The sequence below is a fragment of the Atta colombica genome, unplaced genomic scaffold (assembly GCF_001594045.1).
Source record: "Atta colombica isolate Treedump-2 unplaced genomic scaffold, Acol1.0 scaffold30, whole genome shotgun sequence".
Classification (NCBI taxonomy): Eukaryota; Metazoa; Arthropoda; class Insecta; order Hymenoptera; family Formicidae; genus Atta; species Atta colombica.
This window is the reverse complement of record NW_017259404.1, coordinates 1,156,541-1,178,503: the sequence shown is the minus strand read 5'-3', so window position 1 is coordinate 1,178,503 and position 21,963 is coordinate 1,156,541.

The following is a 21,963-nucleotide window of genomic DNA, read 5'->3' as shown; positions in this document are numbered from 1 at the left end:
GTGTGTGTGTGTGTGTGTGTGTGTGTGTGTGTGTGTGTGTGTGTGTGTGTGTGTGTCGCGATTTACATAAGTATGAACCTAGATCTAAATACAGAAAAAAGTTGTGACTATATGTGTGCATGTGTATGGAGGTGAATAGAAAGAGGTGAATAGAAGAAAAATAGGGTTATGAAATTGGAGGCGAAAAAGGTAATGCAGGAGCACATTAGGATGAGATATTTATATAGAATGAGGTGCTTATACAGAATATAGCTTATATACAGTGTAAGAGGTGGTTTTCTGGAATATAAACAGTTACTAATCTATCTCTTTCGTTGGAGGGGAAGAAATAAAGTCTAAAAAGCTGATCCCAGTCGATCGGGATCTACTTGATATGGAGAAGATGATTTAAAAGAGGAGGGGGAGAGAATTGCTCTTCGAGAGGGCGAGGGAGAGAAAATCGCTCTTTGAGAAGAAGAGAGGAAATAATTAAGGATAGCGGGGTCGATTATAGAGGGAGTGGTCAGGTCTAAAAGTAGTGATTGTTCAGAGACTGAATATGCTATCTCTAAATAATTGTCGTCAGTCGATTGACGAGATGCTTCGGGACGTTAGATGGATGGCTACTTCTCCTGACATAAAGGATTCCCCGTGTCTTTTTTTAAATACGCGCACTATAACCGAACCGAAGAGTTAAATATATGTATGTGTCCGTTAGTGTTTATACATGCACATATAAAAAAATTTATATATATATATATATCCATGTGCGTGTACCCGGGGAGATGTGTGAATAAGTGGAGGGAATGACAGACCGACTTATTGTTTAGCTGCTTGGTCCACAAAATCTCGAGTGGATATTGCTCGATGATGAGGATGTCCACGCAAGAGCGCCAGGAAGATAGTCCAGTGAGTAAAGACTGGATTTCTCAGAGAGCACACGACATAATTGAACACTAAGATACGTGATGAGCCAAGGTTCTGGTTCGCACGAACTCACGCGAACTGAAATTTTTTGTGTACTGACGTGAACCGGATTACCTGGACTTTCGTACTGACATGAACCGGCTTGATTTTCGTACTGACGCTTTGCGCTTCTGCGAGATTTATTATTTATACAAAAAAAGGGTGTAATGCCCTTTGTCTAGGATGCAATAGTTAGTTGCAATGTCACGCGAGATTTACGATTTTTGTAGCATCCTATCATCAATCTAAAGTGCATCGTTAGAAAAGTCTCGAGAAGAAAGAAATGATTTACGTTTCTTTCTTTAAAGAGACAAAATTGTTCCAGATGGATGATGAATTTTTTTGTCCTCGCAGAAAATATGGCTAGGTAAACAAATGGTTACCATGCACAACTTTTGCATACAGGGCAATCATTGTCAGTCGCGAGTCCGATCTTAGATATCGGGAAGTTATATGCGTTTTATAATTTTTTAAGTGCGATGTAGTGCCTGTTTTTCTAAGGTAAAATTGTTGATCAGCTTGGGATGACAAAGCTTGAATTTTTACTATTGCGTGACTTAGGTGCGTTTATAATGTCTTTCGTAATCTTATCACCTTTTGGGCATTAAGGTTGTTATTCCTTCCGGATTAATTGACGTTTACCAGTTTTCGCAGAGTTGTCCGGTCCCTCTTTTCAGTTTTGTCAGACCGTTATCAGAGGACTCATAGATGCCAACCGCAGTCGCAATGTGGACTCTTTTGAAAGAAAAGAATCGTGGTATTTATAGAACGTAACACTTGATACATTATCTTAATACTTTTAAATCTGTGTAATAAATCAAGCTAATCAGACTCCTTGTAAATCAAAGAATTGAAAAAGATGCGGGCAGTAGGAGTCACGCGTAAAAGACGTCGCGCAAATAATATATCTATAAAGTGTGAAACTTCTTTATTCACTAAAACGCTTATATGTTTCGGTTCACTTTTGAGCCCTCTTCAGAGAGGAGAATTTGTGATTAGGGTGAGTATCCTTATTTTCAGGATAATTAATTATAATGTTAAAGTTTTTTGATAAATTAGTTTTTTATATTCTCTATTCCGATATTTCCTTATTTTCGTTCATTTTTCTTTTTTATTTTTCTTTCATTCTTTTTGAGTTTAATTCTGGCATTTAAATTCTCGAGGGGAGCTCATCATGACAGGATAATTTTTATTTACAATTTATTTATGTTAGTTTGTATTGTCTCTGAGGAGGCTCAAAAGTGACTCGAAACATGTAAGCGCGTTTTAGTGAATAAAGAAGTTTCACATAGATATATTATTTGCGCGACTTCTACGCGTGACACCTACTGCTCGTATCCTTTCCAATTCTTTAATATTTTTATATGCAGAATAATTAGAGGAATCATATTATAAAAAAATCATACAATTTCATTTAAGAAAGTGGAAGTGACTTTGAAATCATCGAAGAGCATCCATAAAAAAATCTGTATATTATGATATATCCACTTAATGCTATATAGCTTCAATAAATATATTATTTTTAATACATATTTTTATATATACACGTATTTTCAAAAATTGCAGAAATATTTTAAGTGGACAGACTCATAGACTGCTCCATTCTGTACATTTATATATATATATATGTATATACGTATTTATTACATACTTTTATACTTTTATTTAAAAGAGGATATACCTCGCAGATAAAATTATATCCAAAGTAGTAATGTCCCAAGCCAAATTTTATCTTTGTCTGCTTTATTTGCAATATAAACTGCAAAATCTAATTGAAATAAATAATTTAATAAGCGTTAAATATATATTAACATTATGAATAATTCGGATACTTGCATAAATTTTATTAAACGGATAAGTAAATTTAAGAGATTATTATAAAACATCAATTATGTTACATTGTCGCAGATATCAAAGAGCAACTGTATCCTTTATGATATTCCGTTATTTTTAACTTCAATATGTGTCAAAATCAACCTATTTTTAATTTCAAAGTACAACATTCATATTAATGTATAAACTTACTTAGTAAATAATAAATTAAATTTGAGTCAAATTAGTACATTTTCAAAAGATAAGTTATTTAACTATAATGTTTTAGTTTAAATTAACGATATATTGAGTAGAAACAAGGCATAAATAATTTTTTATATGAAGGCACGACATAAATTATTAAAAAATAACTTAAAATGATTATAACACTATGAATTTAACATATTGTATTCTTTTATATGTATTTTTGAGATATTTGTACATATCATCACCTATTACAAAACTTTTGTCAATTATTTTCAATTCTATATGCTAAAATGCATTGAACATATTTTGCAGAATATTTATTAGCATGAGAATAATAGAATGTAGATAGATATGATAGTATGAAGTAACTTTTAAAAACTCACTTTTATTATATAAAATAAAAAAAATTTTCCAAACTTTTTCTAGCTTATCTTTATCTGTGACATTAGAATTAGTATGTACAAGTATCCTAAAATAAAAAAAATAAAAGAATAACACAATTGTTATATAATGTCTCAATTTTGTACATAATCATTCCATGAAATTTAGATAGGTGTCCGAATTTTTAAAGTTAATAAAATTTACGCACAAAACAGTTCAAATTCTATATAAAATTTTGTTGTAATTATTTACCTGTTTACGTAAATTCTCATCGAGATAAATGGACAATTTGTGAAGAATTGCTACTGTCTCATTTATCTGAAATTATATTAAACGAAAGTTTGTAGTAAAACTGAAAACTTTGTATTCAATGAATAAGATTTCGTCATTTCAAATAAAACTTTGATGTGTAATTTCATTGCTGCTTATGCTTATTATTCTAATTATAAATAATTATTAATGCTTTTAATCTATTGTACAATAACTATACCTTATAGTAAACAGTTTGACATACGTAGTTTAATGTAAAAAATAAAATGCTATACAAAATGAAATCAAAATACATAGCTAAATTAAAGATAATATTATTAAATGTCCATATAATCTGATGCTTTCCAAGCAATTGATACATTGATAGAATGAACACAACTGTTTCTTTAAAGTACCATATCATTTGTATTAACATTTGTACTTTAAATACTCTATTTAGTTTGCGTGATATAAGGCAAAGTTGTAAGTGGATATGCCTGTAAATGATAATTGTTAATCAAACCGAGAGACACATACGAAAAGTACTAAGCAAAATATATTTTCAATGTAAAATTCGGTATAAACTTATAAATTATAGTATAACTTGCGATTCACAATGTATGATTATTTCACATAATCGAAATTAATTATCCTTGTACATATATGTATATACATATATAGGATGTCTCATTTTAACTATTGCATCAAATTATCTCGAAATAATATGAAAAAGTATATTTCAGATAAAAGAAATGATTTCGAGCGAAATATACTTTTTTAAATGCTTTTTAAACATATTGTTACATTCTTTCTTTTTTAGGAGCAAACACCTAAAAGATAGGTTGACAATTTAAGGATGTATTAAATGTACAGTCTCTACAAAAAAAATTGAATTTGAATGTTTAATATTTACATTTCAAATAAAATATATACATATAAAAGTTGTGTGAATAAGATTATATTTTTATTTAATAATACATTTTTGTAGTATATTTATTTTAATTGTTATTATTTTCATTTTTAAATGTTAAAATTTCTTTAATGACAAAAATATTTACATTTTTCTTTTATAAGTGCTTTAAATATACACATAAAATAATTTATGTAAAGTTTCATTGCGATTCACTAATTACTTACAGAGAACAAATAAGTATTTTGTTTATTTACTGGATAACTAATTCATGCATCACAATGTAACTCTATATAATCCTGCATAATGTACTTATGGTATGTTAAGAAATTGAGATATTTGTCATTTATTCTACAATGTATTTCCATATACTTTTACTAGAACACAGATTAAAAAAATACTACTATTTATCAAAACTTATTATCCAGACAATAAACCTCACTTTTGTCGCTTTATTTTTAAATGTGATTTAAAATAATCTGTACTTTTTTAACAATTTCGTTATCATTTTAAAAATATGTATAAAACATCCTTAATTCTCTGCCTCTACATTTAATCGATTATATACCTATTCAAATATATTTAAATTTTTTTCCGTAATTTTAAGGGGAAATTCATATTGTAAATAGCATTTACACACAGACGATTTACATATTGATACGTCATTAAATATTATTACATTAATATCTCACGCACATATAGATGACACATAAATTTTGATATAACAATAACGTTCTAATTGGACATCTAAGTTCAATTTTATGAAATCCACGTTGCTTCTTTGTGCAAACAACTAGTCTGTGGCTACTCTTTCATAAATACAGATTATACAGCTTTTATATGAAGCAAATGTTGTTAACGTAACAGCTCTGGAGCACCGTATTATGTGTAGACTAAGGAAATATCAATTGCGAAATTTTTTGTCATTCCCAGCATTAACTCTATTTCGACTCTACTTCGCGTAGACACGTGATAATGCGTATTCTTTAAAAAAGGAAAGATTTTCGAATGAATAAAAGTAACAGAGAAAAAAGTAGTTGTTATACAAAAATTATATGTATTTCGATAATACAGATGACTTTACAATTCACTTCTTTCTTAAAGGATTCCTTTCCTTGCTTAAGTGTGAAACATCTTTCTAAATTATATGTTTAGTGATACTCTGCAAAATTCGTTGAATAATTTGTTGAAATTATCTATTTTATTTTATTTTATTTTATCATATTCTAACTTAACTATTTTTTTCTTATATTATTTTCGTTTTAAAAGCAGAATATTTGTGTCTTTAAGAGAAGAGAATTTATATTGTAAAGCAAAGATTAGATATTTAAGGGAATCCTAAGGCGAAGCCTTCGACGAAGTCATCAGTGATCGCGCCGCGCGAATAATATATATTTTTTAATCGGTAAAAATCTTTAAGGAGATCTTAAAATTTCCTGTTTTACCGATTAAAAAAATGTAATCTTTGTATAACAAACTTTTTTTCTCTTTCGATTCGAAAATCCTTTTCCAGGATTAAAGTACATGCATTATGTGTCTGGGAAGTGGAGTCTATGCCTAGAACGATCAAAAATTTCAAAATTGATATATATTTTACTATTTCTTAGTGAAACATGGCGTTTCAGATGTCAAGTCGTGATAACATTTTCTTGAAATGAATGCTTTGCAACCTATATATACAAAATAGTAGTTCTCAGACATGTAGTTTATACGAACAAACAACGTCGAGTTCTTAGAATTAGACTTAGATGCTTTACCGTGCTTTATCTTTTTCTTCTTCTTCTTGATTGACCCTGACAGGCTGATACTGGGCCATTTATTGACTTCATCAATAGATGAATATATAAAATACTTTAGATGGAACGCGTATAAGTGTATTTGATTGGTGGCTACTTCCCTCCGTCCAGACACCTGCTGCTATCACGCGCCACAGAAAGAGAAGGAAATTTAAAAGAATTCGCTAGTTTTCATAAAAGCTAGGAGAAACCTGCACAACTTGGTGGAAGAGTGGGAAAGGAAAGGGAAGATATCTTCAGGAGAGAATATATATTATGTAAATAAAAATAAAGGTGAAGTGCTTTGTGACTGTAGAGGTCACATTCAAACATATGACATGAGTGATACTTTGCTTTATTATTCCACAAGAACAAGAAGTCGATCATGTTACTCTATGTATGTCTTTCATTTAAATTGTAGTGATTAGATCTCAGATGATTAATCACAATTTCCTCTCTGTTGAGAGAGATTCCCTGGAATCAAATTTTCTTAAAGACGGGTGGATAGTGTTCGAAGTGGAGTGTGCCTTTAGTAGAAGCCGTTGTATTGAGATAGCTATTAAATTATAGCGCAGCTACAATTATTCTTGAATTTGAAGAAGAAGAGGAACACGAAAATCGGAAGAAGAGCCTTTGGTTGCAACTTCCTTGATAATAGAATCAGCAATTTCATTTCCCGAAATACTAGAGTGAGAAAGAATCCAAAAAAGAGTGATGGAAATGTGGTCCTTAGCTGCACTCAGAATGGTCTGTTTGATGTAATAAGTTATGTGCACTAATACTTATTGTTGCATTGAGGCTCTTGGATTGGAGTCGCTGAAAATAGAAATGCGATCGATTGCAGTCTCGAGCAAGTAGGGTAGCTTGGTAGTATCGCCCAGAGTTCAGCAGAGAAGATGGACAGCAGGAAGTTTATGAACGATGTCGATGTTTAATCGGAAGAAAAAACTCTCGCATCAACAGAATAGCCGGGTTCCTTGGAACCGTCCATATAAAAAGTGACTGCGTCTGTAATCAAAAGATTTATGGAGGAATTGGGCAGTAATAATCCTTGTGGGTTTTTCTTGTCACAACCGCATGGCGCTAATATAGGTAATCTTGTAGAATAAAACTTCCAAATCATGTCAGAATACTGCCGGGTAAGATGAGCGATGAATGAGTTTTTCTGAGTGTCTGCTTGTGATGTCTTAAATTAGATTAAAGCTTTGAATGGCGTCAATCTTCCAGTTCGTGCGGAAAGCAATAAGTTCCAATAATTTGTATTAGGCAGCAGTAATTTGTTTAGGTAAAATGGACTAAATTTTCAAGCATAGATTTGTAAATGTATTTTGAGATGGCGAGATTAAATCTAAAATGAAGAGGAGGTATTTTCGCTTGGTGTTGATGGGAGTGGAAATGCAATACCCCTTTCTAATGTTTGTTAAAATTTGTATTGAATTCGAAGAAGCTTAATGAAATCAGGAGATTTAATATTCCAAATGAAAAATTGACCGCCGTTTGATCGAGCTACTAAGAATGGAATAGTAGATAATGAGTAGTAGGTCGGAATGAGAATGAAACTCCCGATAAAATCGTGTTAACATTGTTGATGTTTTTGGCTTTTTCCATGAGATATTTAAGGTGTAGCTTGCCGTTTAGTTTATGGTCCAGTATGACTCCAAGAAAGCGGTATAAGTTCACCTTAGAGACCTTCTGGTTGTTGATGTGTAAAGAGGAAGTAGGAAAAATATTCTTGTTTAGACTAAAAATGATCTACTTGGATTTTGTGGAAGAAATATCCAAACCTCTGTTTCTCAGATATGCGTAAATATTATTAAGTGAGTGTTGAACAAATTTAATAACATCTTGACATTCCGTTGCATAGAGTAGAGGACATCATCATCGGCATATTGTAGTAAATTGGTGTGTATCTGTGAGGCCATGTCTTTGAAATAGATATTAAATAGAAGGGGGGACTGAGAGTGGAGCCCTGTGGAGTGCCTTTGAATGAATCAAACTACCAACGTGCCTACCAACGTGCCAACGTTGATTATGAAGCTTAAGCGTCTACCAATGAAATTTTCGATAAATTTCCTGAAGCTGGAATATCTATATCAAGAACATCATAAATTAATATATGCGAATCAACGTTGTTGAAGGCGCGATGTTAATGAAAATTACCATGGTAGGAGAATGATTCAAAAAATCAGATTTAACATTGGTAGTAAGCGTGGCCAAATTATCCGCGCAAGATCTAAATGCTCTAAATTCAGACTGAGTTTGTGTGAGAGATTCGATGTATCATACAAGTCTAAAGTATATTAAACGTTCCAAAAATTTGGCGAAACAGGAAATTCGTGAGATAGATCTAACTGACACCTGGTTTGGGAATGAGGACGACAAGGGAGTCAGACCATGAGTCAGGGAAGACACCGAGAGTGAAGATATCATTGAAAATTCCCAGGAGAGACTGTAAGTACTCAGAGAGTAGATTGAGAATGATGGAGTAATCAATTTGGTCGAGTCCAGGAGAAGAGTATTTCTGAACGGAAGGATAAGGCCCTTGCGAGAGCGTTTAAGATGAAAAGGTCATTGAGAGTCAGGAAAAAACATCCAGATTCTGGGCGTCCTCCTACAGCATGTCTTCTATGGACTTCGTAAAATTGGGATGCAGGAAGGAGGACAGTTTAAAAATCGCGTCATTAGAACTTTGGTGAAATTTCAGAGCATTACCGGAGACTTTGTGTTTGTTACGTTTGAAACTTTTGATGAGGGACCAGATCTGTACAGATGGGGTGCGGTCACTGAAACCACTTATCAGATTACGCAGTTAGAGCGTTTGTTATGAATTAAGGTTTGAGAGCATTCTCTACGAGAGGTTTTAAAAACGGGGTAAGTTTTCAGAGAAGGATTTTTGAAAAATTCTTTGAGGGCATGCTTTCATTGATCAACGGCTTGGGAACACGCGTTGTTCCATCAGAAGGGAGGATCAGGTCAACTTGAATAAATCTGTCTGCGCAGAAACCTTTTGTTAACCGGGACAAAATTTCTAGCAGATTTCAAAATGAACGAGGAAAATATATTACAACGAGCTATGAGAGAAGCGTCCATAAACGAAAGGACTGAAGCATTAGACTTAAGGTATAAATAGAGATTATCTAGGTCTGATTTTAGAGAGAGTACAAAATTGTAATAAAATTTAAGTGAATACTCAGATGAAAATTGAAATTCCGTAATAACCGGACGATTACTGCCATAAGTGTCTGCTTTAACTCGAGTTTTACATAAGGAGAATAAAAGAGAAGATGCAATGACAAGATCAATATAATAATTAGCAGAGAGGTGAACTAGGGTGGAAGAAGTTTTATTGAGAATAACATAAGTCGTAATCCTCTATAGCTTTGAAAAGTTGGGTTATCTGAAGTTGATGTATAGGTATATCCCCAATCGTGGTGAGCCAAGTCTCCAACGATCAGGAATAGATTAAATTTTTGAAATTGATTTATGAGATCTGAGTAAAAGGACGAGGGAGTGTTTTGACCTGAGTGACTATAGATATTAACAATAATAATGAAATCTTTAGGAGAAAGAAGTTTGATGACAACGAATTCTATAGACGGGTGGGAAAGACAAGAAAGATTATAATCGATTCAAAATTAATTTTCTTTGATTAAGGTACAGACGCCTCTATCTCCAGATTGAGAAATGTGTAATCTAATGGCTATAAAGCCTCGAATGTTAAAGTTGTTGCCGGGTTTGAGCAGAGATCTCTGCAAACAAATGATGTCAAAATTGGTGGGAAATGGATTGGAGAGAGGCTAGTCTCCCTGCAATTTCTTTGTAATAGTTTAAAGTCTTTAGAAAGGTTCCTGGAACTGCGGGGATGTTTGTTAGAATAAGGGAGTTTCGAAGTTATCGGAAAGGAGGAACGTAAGAAAGATTCTGAGGGTGATCTAAAGTTCCGAAAATTGTCTTCTTGGACAGGTATGATAGGAGAAGCGTGATTAGACGAGAAGTTATCAGAGTAATGAAAAACATTACAGTTAAAATTTGAAGGCATATCGGAATGATGATTGTCGGAAGCATAGGAGGGATGGCATTCGAGATGAGTGAGAGGATAGTACTAATAATTTTAACTGTGTCGTTCATTTGCAAAAAATTAATGAATTCAGTAATTAAGTGAAGAATATTATTAAAGGAGGAAGAGGTGAAAAAGTTCGCCGAGGGGGGAGGGGATTTTCTAAAAGAAGGGAAAGTGTTCTGGAGAGAAACTCCGTTGCTGAAGAATTGGACCTACTGTTAGGTTCCCAAAAAGCGTTATGATGCGCTTCAATATCGAAGTCGGGGGAGCGAAGTCCTGAAGTATTTGAAGAAGATATGTTTGGTAAATTGTGTGGAGGGATGTTTTTTCGAAGAATTACTATGTAGGCTTGAATTCCTTAGGGGGGGATTCGCTTGAGAGTTAATGGCATCGAAGTAAGATCTGAAAGAATTAAGCGGTATATTATTTTTACAACCAGTTGTAGGAATTGTAAGATTCAAAATTAGCGAAGTTACCTACGTGACTTTGTTCTCGAAGAGAGGGAAAGTTATCTGAGTTAAGGCTGCAATTCGAGTTAATGCTATTGTTGACAATTTTCCTAGCGTCAGTCAAAGGAATGTTTTCAGTAGCCGCCAGACCAATAATGTGTTCGTGATTAAGAAGGACATGTTTTAGAGATTGTACTATAAGTTACCCTAACAATTGATGCACTTATTAAGTTCTCCTTGGAGTGGACAAGATTCATTTTTAGCGAGTTTTTGCTGCCGCAGTTGAGACATCTAGGTTCACTTTTGCATATTCTGACTATGTGTAACACGATAACAAGAGAAACAGATTTTAGGGAATGAGGTCCTGGGCGGACTTTGTGTCTGATTTTAAAAATGAAGATCTCCTTTGGAAAGGTCTGACCTGCAAATTTACTGCGCAAGGTTAGAAGGAATATATTCAAATTTACCATCTCAGTTGGCTCTGCGATTAAGTCTCTGAATGTCGAGAATTTTATAACGAGAAGTTCGATATTAACGAGCGAAAAGCCTCGATGAAAATTTTTCTTTTGCCAATCTTCTTAATCTCAGCAATGCCAGGAATGTGTTTTGGCAATGATTCTACTAATCAAAGTAGGATGAAGCTGTCTCGATTAATAGAATACACATAAACTATATAAAGATTATTATCTTGAGATCGGTAAAGGATAACCTTAGGTTGAGAAGCATTCATTAAATTTGTAATGTCTGTACTTACAAAATCGTTGATAGAGTAGGTAGCTTAGATTGTGATGATTGAGTAAGTAGCTTAGATTGTATAGATAGGTTAGAAGTACGAGTATCTGATGACAATTTCTTTAATGATGTAGCGCTCGAGGTTTCCTCGTTACAATCCACCGGGTTAGATACAGCTCGCTTTCTAATATTTATAATTTCTAGTATTATAATTTCTAGTATTATAATCTAGTATTATAATTTTTTCTAGTATTTATAATTTCTGAAATTTGCATTTCTGAAGATTCTGTAGGTGATTGAGAGATATAAGTTTCTTATTGAAATCAAGAGATGACACAATAGCGTCTCTTGAGGCACACGTGGTCGGAAGGAAAAATACCCGTTTCTTGAATGAGATCTTTTAAGAGTTCTTCTGAAACATCAGAAGAGTTGAAATTATTGGGATTCATAGTGTTAGGAAACAAAGGGGGATTAGAGTTAAATGTGAAAAAATGGGGAGAGAAAGAAAAGGAAGCGCTAGAATGACTACCGACGTCCACCTGAGGCCAAGGCCATCGTATGCGGAGGAAAATATAGGCCAAGAGAGACTAATAAATCACGCAATAGATCAAATAAAAAAAAAGAAAAGAAAAAGGAGAGAACGATTGCTCTCAGTAATAAACGCTCGATAAAAATATCAAACTCGTAGATTATGCTACTCAAAAGACTATTCTCAAAGAATCGCACGGCCTACGAAACGAAAAGAACGGCACACTCTGACGAATTTGTTATACAAAATTTGTTATACGATGATTCAGGCGCGTGAATAATTGATGTGTAGTATATAAAAACATGTCGATGCGCGGTGCGTAGCGTGATCTCTGGTGACTTCGTCGAAGTTCGAGCTTTGCTTTAGGATCCCTTTAAAGAAGAGAATTTGTGTAGTCACTAGAGAACGCACCAAGCGCCGTACATCTAAGGTTTGTTCGCATTGCATGCTCTAATATGTTGTAATATGCTTCTACTCATAGCTCTTATTCATTCCAACGCGCTTGAATGATAGGAGCCTGTTAGAGCATGTTGGAGCTTGCGAACAAACCTCTAGAATTTCTAGAAGTAGAGAGTTTGAACATTCGGGAATCCGCGTGATTGGTGTACATGACTTGTGCTCTCACAATGGCAGCACTAATACGGAACCTTGCTTACACAGTGCGAATGGGAGGAAAATTAAAACACGGAATCTTGCTCACTCAACGCGAGTGGAAGGAAAATTAGAATATGGAACCTTGCTCAGCACGTATGGGAGAAAAATTAGAATAGTCCATATGACGTGAACTATAAGGCTTATTATTTTTAATTGAACTTCTTGCTTTTCTCGCATCTCGGTTCATTTTTCCTCTTTTTCTTTTCGCATTGTATGAAAAAGTTGGAAAGTTAAACCGTACAAAAAATTCAACTAAAAAGAACAAGCTTATTGTTTTTTTTCGTTAGCAATAAATGTAATCAATGTAATGTAATTCAGTAAATATAGAAATACATATATAAAAGGATGGAAGTTTCATTATTCAAAAAAATTACTTTTTAGAAAATTAATTTGTACAAAAGTTTTACATTATAATGCTTATAAATAAATGTCTAAACTATCGCATGCATTGCCATAGTTTTACTGTTGTATATTTTGTTCGGTAATTGGCTTTTATTATTTTCAATTTGAAGTCGAATTCGAATAAAACATATCATTATCTTATTTTTTATGTTATAACAGTTTTTTAATGTGTCGCATGAAACACAATACATTTTCTCCTTTAAAAAAGTAATTAAATCATATTTGCATCAAAATTTCTTTTGAGATATGGAACATATTGTCTAATAATAATTTCCATCTGATGAAAAAATTCAAATGTTATGTTATTGATGAAAATAATGTATTATGTCAATAATAATTTCAATAAAACGAATTGGTACCTACTTTGCTGACAAGAAAAATAATAATGCTAATATATTGAACAATCTGATAGAAGACAAAAGTCTATACTTTTAGAATAATTATGGCCAGAAGACGTTATGGTCGTAAATTGAGGATTGCATAATTCAACAACTTTGGAAAAATATATATTGATACCGAAAATGTCTCATTTTTTTTAAACAGGAAGGCAACATAATGCTATAAGTACAAATGAATCCAGAGTTGTGACCAAAATCCATTGGATTTTCGAATCCGTAAATGATTTAATTAAAACATAGAAAATGCTGCCAATGTTTTTCCTAACACTCAAATACCATATGGCGGAGACTACGTAAGAATTGTATCCGCACTGATACTTACTGACTATCTCAGTTCAAATAACATTACATGATGAAATAATTGCTCAAAGAATACTCAATGCGTCTAATAAACTCAACGATCTCTAAAATATTATAGAAGATGAAAGGTGATTCAGAAAGACCACCATTAATTGAAGAAAATACAGGCAACATCCATTAGAGAATTTTCGTGTTTGACACTCCAACATCTTCACAGAATAACGATTGGGATTTGCCAGATAAAGCAAGGCGTTTTATACATAAGAATGGCAGAAGATAGTGATTACGTGCTTTACGTGCATAAACAAGAAGCATTTTAAGGATTAAGTTGTAATCTCGACATACTTCATCCAATACCAACTTTGAATTCGGTATGAGAAGGCTTTGATTTGATCAAAGATTAATATTGTAAAACGGGAACACGAACTGTAGGATGCTGTGCACACATTGCATCTGTTCTGTGGTACCTAGGATACTATAGATGTATAGAAAATATGATACATCTCAATACTACAGTGATGCTTATCAAGAATATAAAATAGATGCAGCTTATTAGTCCGAAACAGATGAATCCAAAGATGAAGAATAAAACATAAAAATTTAAAGTTCAAAATATTGATTTCCGGATAAATATGACAACTCCGTTTAGGCTGGAATCATTCGATTTGAATCCAATTGACTTCAAAATATAGATTTTCATGAATTTGAACAAAGTTTGAAAAAAGTCGAAATCGATACTTATGAGCCCTCCATTTTTTAAAAAAACACAATAAGCACAATGTATAATTTTGTTAAACAAACAAATATATGTTTTCTTTACACATGACTTATGTCATTATTCTATTCATAAAAGTATTAAGATATTATGATTATCAAAAAATTAAATTAGTTTATGAGATATTTAATGTATCATGTCAATTATATGTGCCAGAGAAATGTACCTATAATATCTCACAAATTATTGATTTTTTTATATTTCTAACTTAATACTTTTACATACAGAATGATATTATAAAGAAATAATATTACGTAAAATGTCATATAATTCCAATTTAAAAAGCGCAAATAAACATAACTTTCTTTTCATTGCATCTTTTTCATTGTGTCTCTCATTATATCTCTAAAAATGAATAATGTGATCACATTAGGCTCTCGAAGCAGTTAGACTTGCATAGAAAACATTTTTTTTTATACTTTTTGAAATATGTTGATATGAAAGTTAGATTGAGACATTCTCTACATATATACACATGCGCGTGCATGTGTGTACACAGTAGTTTTATTAAATAATTATTACATTATAATCCATATATATTGATTGTGATCCTTAGCTCCTGCTATCCGCTGATGCACAAAGATAGATCTGGTTTGTTTTCTATAATCTGTACTACTTTCGAATAGATCAGAATATAATACACGTAAACATTCATTGATTCGATGAAATCTGAAGCTTATGCATCTGAATTGAAAAAGAATTAGTTATATCTTTTATTAACATTATAATATATGTATTATGTATAAGTTTATATTAACACTAATTATATTAACGCTAATTGCATTAATAAATAATGAGAAGTCTAAATTAGAATTTTATTATTTACTTATTAGGTTTCAATATAATATTTTGTACGTGTATGAGGGGCAGAATTTCAAAATAAGTTTTGTCCAAAATTTATAATTCAGTTTCAGTCGTTTTAAACTATAATTTGTTTTCAGATAACGAAAAAGAAAGCCACCAAAAAATTATTACCTTACCGAAAATAACAATATGTAAATCAATAAGCTAAGAAATATTAAACGAAATTGCTAATATCATTAAATAAATGCATTTTGTTTTGTTAAAAAGAATTTTTACGTTTTTGGGTTAAAAAATGGGTAAAAAATTGTCAATTATTTTTGCTTTTTTTGAAAGCTTATAGTCTCAAGAATATCACACATAAATATTTTTTGGAAAAAAAGAAAATTATTATGCAAGATATACGAGTTAAAATGATATGATGTGTGGAACTTCTTGATTGATTCAAATATCGCGCACCAACAAATTGCTATAACCGGCGTTCATTACTTATATTCAATCTTTCAAAACCATTCTAGAACGTCTTCTATCCAATAGAGCAGAGTTTCGTCAGAATTTCTCTTCTGAGCGTCACTTTTGTTTCTAACGGAAAACGGAGCGGTACTTGTACTAAAATATCAAAACTTTATTTATTTTTTTCTGAAACCTTGTTTTCGAATATGGTCATCACGATTCCAAAAAAAATCCGACTTTTACATTATACTCAGAGAACATGTCATTATTGTCCACTAGAATTAATAGTCTACGTTAATTTTTTTCTATTTTTTTTAAAGTCAAATAAAAGTCATAGGAAAAACGTGAGAAAAATTCGAATTATCTTTTCAAACTGTTATCATTTTAAAAATATGCACGTGATATTAATTAGTTCGGGCGAGAATTACAAGTCCATTCATTATAAGAAAAACATTCGCTTTTATCGGATCAATAATCTGTACCTTCATCATCGTCGCAGTGCAAGCCTAATTTTAACACCACCCTATTACTATTGTGTAAAAAATTAGCACTACAAGAAATATATTTTTTTATGTATGTATATTGTACATCCTTTCTGGACTTAGTTTTTGATTACATCTAAAATTTTATTTATTAAAAAAATTCTCAAAGAATTCCCTTCAAAATCGACTCTCAAACATAAAGACCCCTTTAAAGAATCTTTTGTTAAAGTATCTTTGGTTAAAGAATCGTGCCATTTTTTTTTTCTTTGGAAATTCTTTCCGGATATCTTGTAGAATATCTGGAAAATTTGATTATCCGATCAGATAATTGGATATACAAAAGGAATTTGACAACGGACATCCGATATTTTGTACTCCTAATTATACGCAACATACATAAATAATAATATAAATAAATTAACTTTGTGTTATTATCCGATATTACAGTACATATCCGATTACCACATACGTTTACCTAAACATTCATTTTTATATGAAAAATGTAAATTTCCAATTTCAATCACTTTTTGCAAAGACTTTATACCTAATGTTTCCTTGAAAATCTATAACAGTAAATGCCAAACATCAGACCACGTCATTTCATCATATTCTAGTTTGAAACTGTAAAGTTACATCGCTCATCCCTTTATAGACATTAATGCACCAAAGGCGAATCTTGGGGACATTTGGGAAGAGCGTAAAAATTTCACAGCAGAAACAAGTTTTATACAGTTTCGCCTCCGAGGCCGTCCAAATTATATTTGCATGCACACTGCGAGTACGAAGACGAAACTTTTTATGAAACTTTTGTACAGATCTTTTATATGAATTTTTTCGCATTTAGGTTTTTCAATGCAGGATATTTTGAATATGAAAACCTGTTTTATAGCGTCTGATTCAATCGTATCGTAACTACTTATCGACATGCGGCGCAACTCTCTTTTACAGCCACAGAAGTTACTGTTCGTTATTCTTTTATAATAATTTTACCGTTACTTTTGCTGTTACTGTTTTATGATTATATGTCAAGATTAAGTTCATTGGAGGTGAAAATTTTGACCGTATGCTTATTCGATTACATTATTCAATATTTTCTTCCTTCGCAGCATTTCCTAAAGATGGTCATTTCTTATAAACATTTAACAATGAAAAGTAATGATTAATTATTTATTTTAAATAATTGTTGATTAATATATTTTTAAAACTTAAAATAAGTTTTGTATATACATGTTTTTGTATAACAATACAGAAAATATATATATGTTGTCATGGTCATTGATGGACATGACTTCCATTTTTTATATGTATTAAAAGGTCATTATATGTTTGTCACATTGTAAATATTTTGACGCACAGTCTCAATAAAAATTGCTTACAAAAATTACTTAAATATATACATATGTATAATACTAACCCAAGAATAACTGCAGAAATCAGAGCACTTAATATAATGACATTTGAGGGATAATTGTTCAGAAACGCAACATGCGTCCAAGAAAAAATCCAGGTGAAATTTATGTCAATATTAAGAATAAAGTAAACAATAAAATAAAAATATGCTATCTGTTGAAAAATGTATACAATCCATACGATTGTTATTTGAATTATCCAGTTATGTAACCTTTGGTATTCCTTTGTCACTCCGAGAGATTCTAACGTGTCGTCTACTATAGCAAGTTCACGTAAGCACATTTTCAATTCCTTTAAAAAAAATCATATTGATTGTTTATGCGACACAAAAAAAATTATTATAATTTTATATTTGAGTAAAAATTGTGATTGCAATGTGTATAGGAAATATAACAGTTAATATAAAGAATATTATATTATAATAATAAACATTAAAGTGTGTTGATTTTCCCAAAATTTTTTTTTAAATTTAGTTTATTACTCTATGAAAAAAATTACGTATTAATAATAATATTAATAACGAGTAATAGACAACACAATAAAGAGTAATGAATATAAAATAGATATGGATACAACAGATTAAAGTCTTGCCTAAAATAGTTAGGCGTCAACCAAACTGCTATTACAAAATCTATCGATAATAAAAACCGGAATTAACAAGAGACACTACGTAAAAATATAAAAATATCAAAAATTTTGAACTTCACTTTGTGTACAAGTAGTTATATCCGTAACACAAAACTATTTTTTGTTCGTACAGAATTACAGTTTTAGGAGGTGAAAAATCTTTTTCAAAAAAATTGGTTTTTTTTTTTAAGTGAATATCGTCGAAACTATAAGAAATACGAAAAAATTTCTGGAATGAAAATTAAATAGTTTCAAGAGTACTTTAGGATTACAATAAATAATTTTTTTTAATTATTTATTTATTTTATATTCCTATCTCCATCCGTATTTAAAAAATATTTTTAATTTTTATATAATATAAATTAAAAAACATTTGATGCTGAAAACAACAATATATATTATAATTATGATGAGAAGAATCATTTTTGAAATAGGAACGAAAACATCTATGTATACGTGCTCTGTAGATATTCGTCTCATATCACATTGACTGCGCAAAATAATGAGAATGGCAAATACAATACAATGCAATACATCAACACAATATCAGTGCAGCAGCAACTATTAAAACATGAGCTTTTATAACAACAACAGCAACAACAGCAACAACAATAATAAAAACAGTGTATCAAATCTGAAATCAAATATTTTTATGATATACATAAAGGAATATACAAAACAGATTCAGACAATTAAAAACAAAATATAAATAAAGAAATTGTTATTTTTATAAAATATCGTTCATTTGATTTTGGCTTTTGATAGAGCAGCTAATTGCAATGTACTTGAAAAAGAAAAGATATATCAACAGTATAAACAAAAAATAGTTTTGTGTTACGGACAAACTATTCTATTTGCACAAGTTTCAGAATTTTCTGAATTTTTCAGTTGCCTAACCTTTCTTGTAAGACAGCGATGTAGTAAGTGATGAACACGGAGTAATAAAAAGGAGATTAAAGTCTGAGGTCTGAAAATGGGCTCGAAGCACAGTTGCAACTCTGTCGCCTCCTTAGATGTAGCGTTTCCCAAAATAGAGTGCGTATGCGCGAAATAAGTAAGTTCTCCAATAGCGCCATCTGAATTTCTTCTTGTTCTTTATTTTTCCGCTCTCTTTATTTCTCTCTCTCTCTCTCTCTCTCTCTCTCTCTCTCTCTCTCTCTCTCTCTCTCTCTCCCCCTCCCCCCTCCCTCCCTCCCTTCTCTCCTTCTTCCTCTCTCTCTCTCTCTCTCCTTCCCCCCTCTCTCTCTTTAGGTTGTTTGTACATCTAAATTTAATTTAAATGTAATAAAACTAAAAGAAATAAATTTATAATTGTAATGCACTGCAAAATAAAAAAAAATACAAAAATAAGAAGATATAAAATTATATAAATGTTGTATGATACAAATATACTGTAAAAATATTTTAATTAACGACTGCAGCACACGATGCTTGTTTTCCTGTTAGATTGCTTACATTTTAGTAAATTATTAGAATTGTACACAAAACGCAGACTTTCTAGCTAAAACGAAAGCAATCCAGCTGGAAAACAATGTATTTAAATCGTTAAAGAGAAACAATATTTAAATGGCCTGAAAAAGAAAACGAAAAAAAGAAGTGAGTTAGAAATTTAGATGACGTTACTGAGCAACTTATTTATTTCGCACACTCCATTTTGGGAAATATAAATCAGAAGAGTTGTACTATTGTATATACTGTGCTCAAAGCACAGTGTAGGAAAATCCATGGAAAATCTGGTAGATGTGATTTTAGTGCCATCATGCCTTGCGGAAAAAGTTAGAAGTATTGACTGTCACGTGGTCACAAGTCACACGTATGTATCTACCATATATATACTACTACGTACATACGTGTGACCGGATTTTTCATGAGTTTTCCTACATCGTGTTTTGAGTCCATTTTTTTCGTGATCGGTAGTTTGAGTTTGATCTCCTTATTACTTCATGGTGATGAAGCAATAGTTAAAATCATGTATGCGCGCACGCACACACATGCGCGCGCGCATGCAAGCACCTCACGCATATTAATTACATCACTTTCTCTTAATTGTGGTGGAAGGGATAACATAGTGTGCTCAGTTTGCAAACGTCTTTCACTAAATCTCCCGTCTCTTTTTATGAGTGTCGCTTAAGAGACAAAGCTTCTTTCCTTGTTTGACATACATCATAATGCATCTTAAGTTCTCTTTCTATAGAACGAGAAATCTAAAATGTGCTAAACAAAAAAAATTCAATACCAATTTCACGATGCAAAACAGATCCGTATTCACATTCGATTCTTGCATTTAAGACTGTTTTAAGTACAAGATGCCATAAGTCAATCCGAGGACTATATTAATATCTTAAGACATTATTTAAGATAGTTTTAAAATAAAAACAGACTATGAATATCGTTCCATGTTTCGTGTTTCACAGCAGGTAGGTTTTGTCTCTAACGACATAGAAACCCTGACGGAGAAATTTCTATGCCAAAGTATGCTAAAAGTACGCCTTTCTACTTCTACGACTGTAACATAGAATCGCGTTGTTAAACAAAGGAATAACTACGCCAAGTTACGCGAAAAATGTAAAATATTTGGACCTAGTTAAGGACCTAGAAAGAAAAAACGCCAAAAGAATAGAAAAAAAAACCCAAAGTACGCGAAATTATAATAATCAAACGATAATAATCATTATCTCCTAAACTACGCGTTCTATATATGTAGTAACTATGTTTCTATATATGCCGAACTACGCCAAACTAATTTTTATTCTTTCGTAATGTTTCAAGAAAGTAGCCATTCCACGTTTTTTTACGTGGAATTACACTCTATAATCTAGTAGTTGGGCACAGAAATAACAACGGCAAATTTCGCGTTTATACTTGAAAAATGTAAAATAGCATATTTGGACTTAGTTAGGCACAGAAAGTACACCAAATGCATAATGATCATTACCTGAATTACCTGAACATATCCTGAACTACACGTTTCTATGCCGAATTCCTTTAAATTGGTTTTCATTTTTTCGTAAGTATTCGGGGGAAGTATGCTATTCTACACGTCTTTCTATGCAAAATCACTCTCTACAATCGAATAATTGGGCATAGAAATAACTATGTCTATCTACGCTAAATTACGCGGTTGGATCGTTTTTTGAGCTACATATTTCTATGCCAAAGTACAATATTTACCTTTTAATTTTCCGTTTGTAACAAAGTAAGCAATTCTACGCCATTTTACACGGAATTACTTTTACTCATCATAAGCATTATGCATCTTTGCCGACAGAAAGCTACGGCGGAGATACATAAATTCATAAATAAGAATCATTTGGAAAATTATATAAGGAGCACAGCATTTCGCATGTGAAGTGAGGTGACCCCTCAGAGTTGGGTTTTAATATTAAAGTACCGTGCTACGATGGAATTCTAATTTCATGACAGCAACGATAGTATCTTGAATTCCAAAATGAATTGCCAAATGCGTTCAAAATACCATCATATTACTTTAAACAGTATAGTGTAAATGTATCCGAAACTATGCTGAGAATTTCTCTTAGAAAGGCATTAATCTTTGGCGTAGGAATAGAATTCTACGCCAAACTATTTCATTCGCGTTCTTAGATGTAGTTT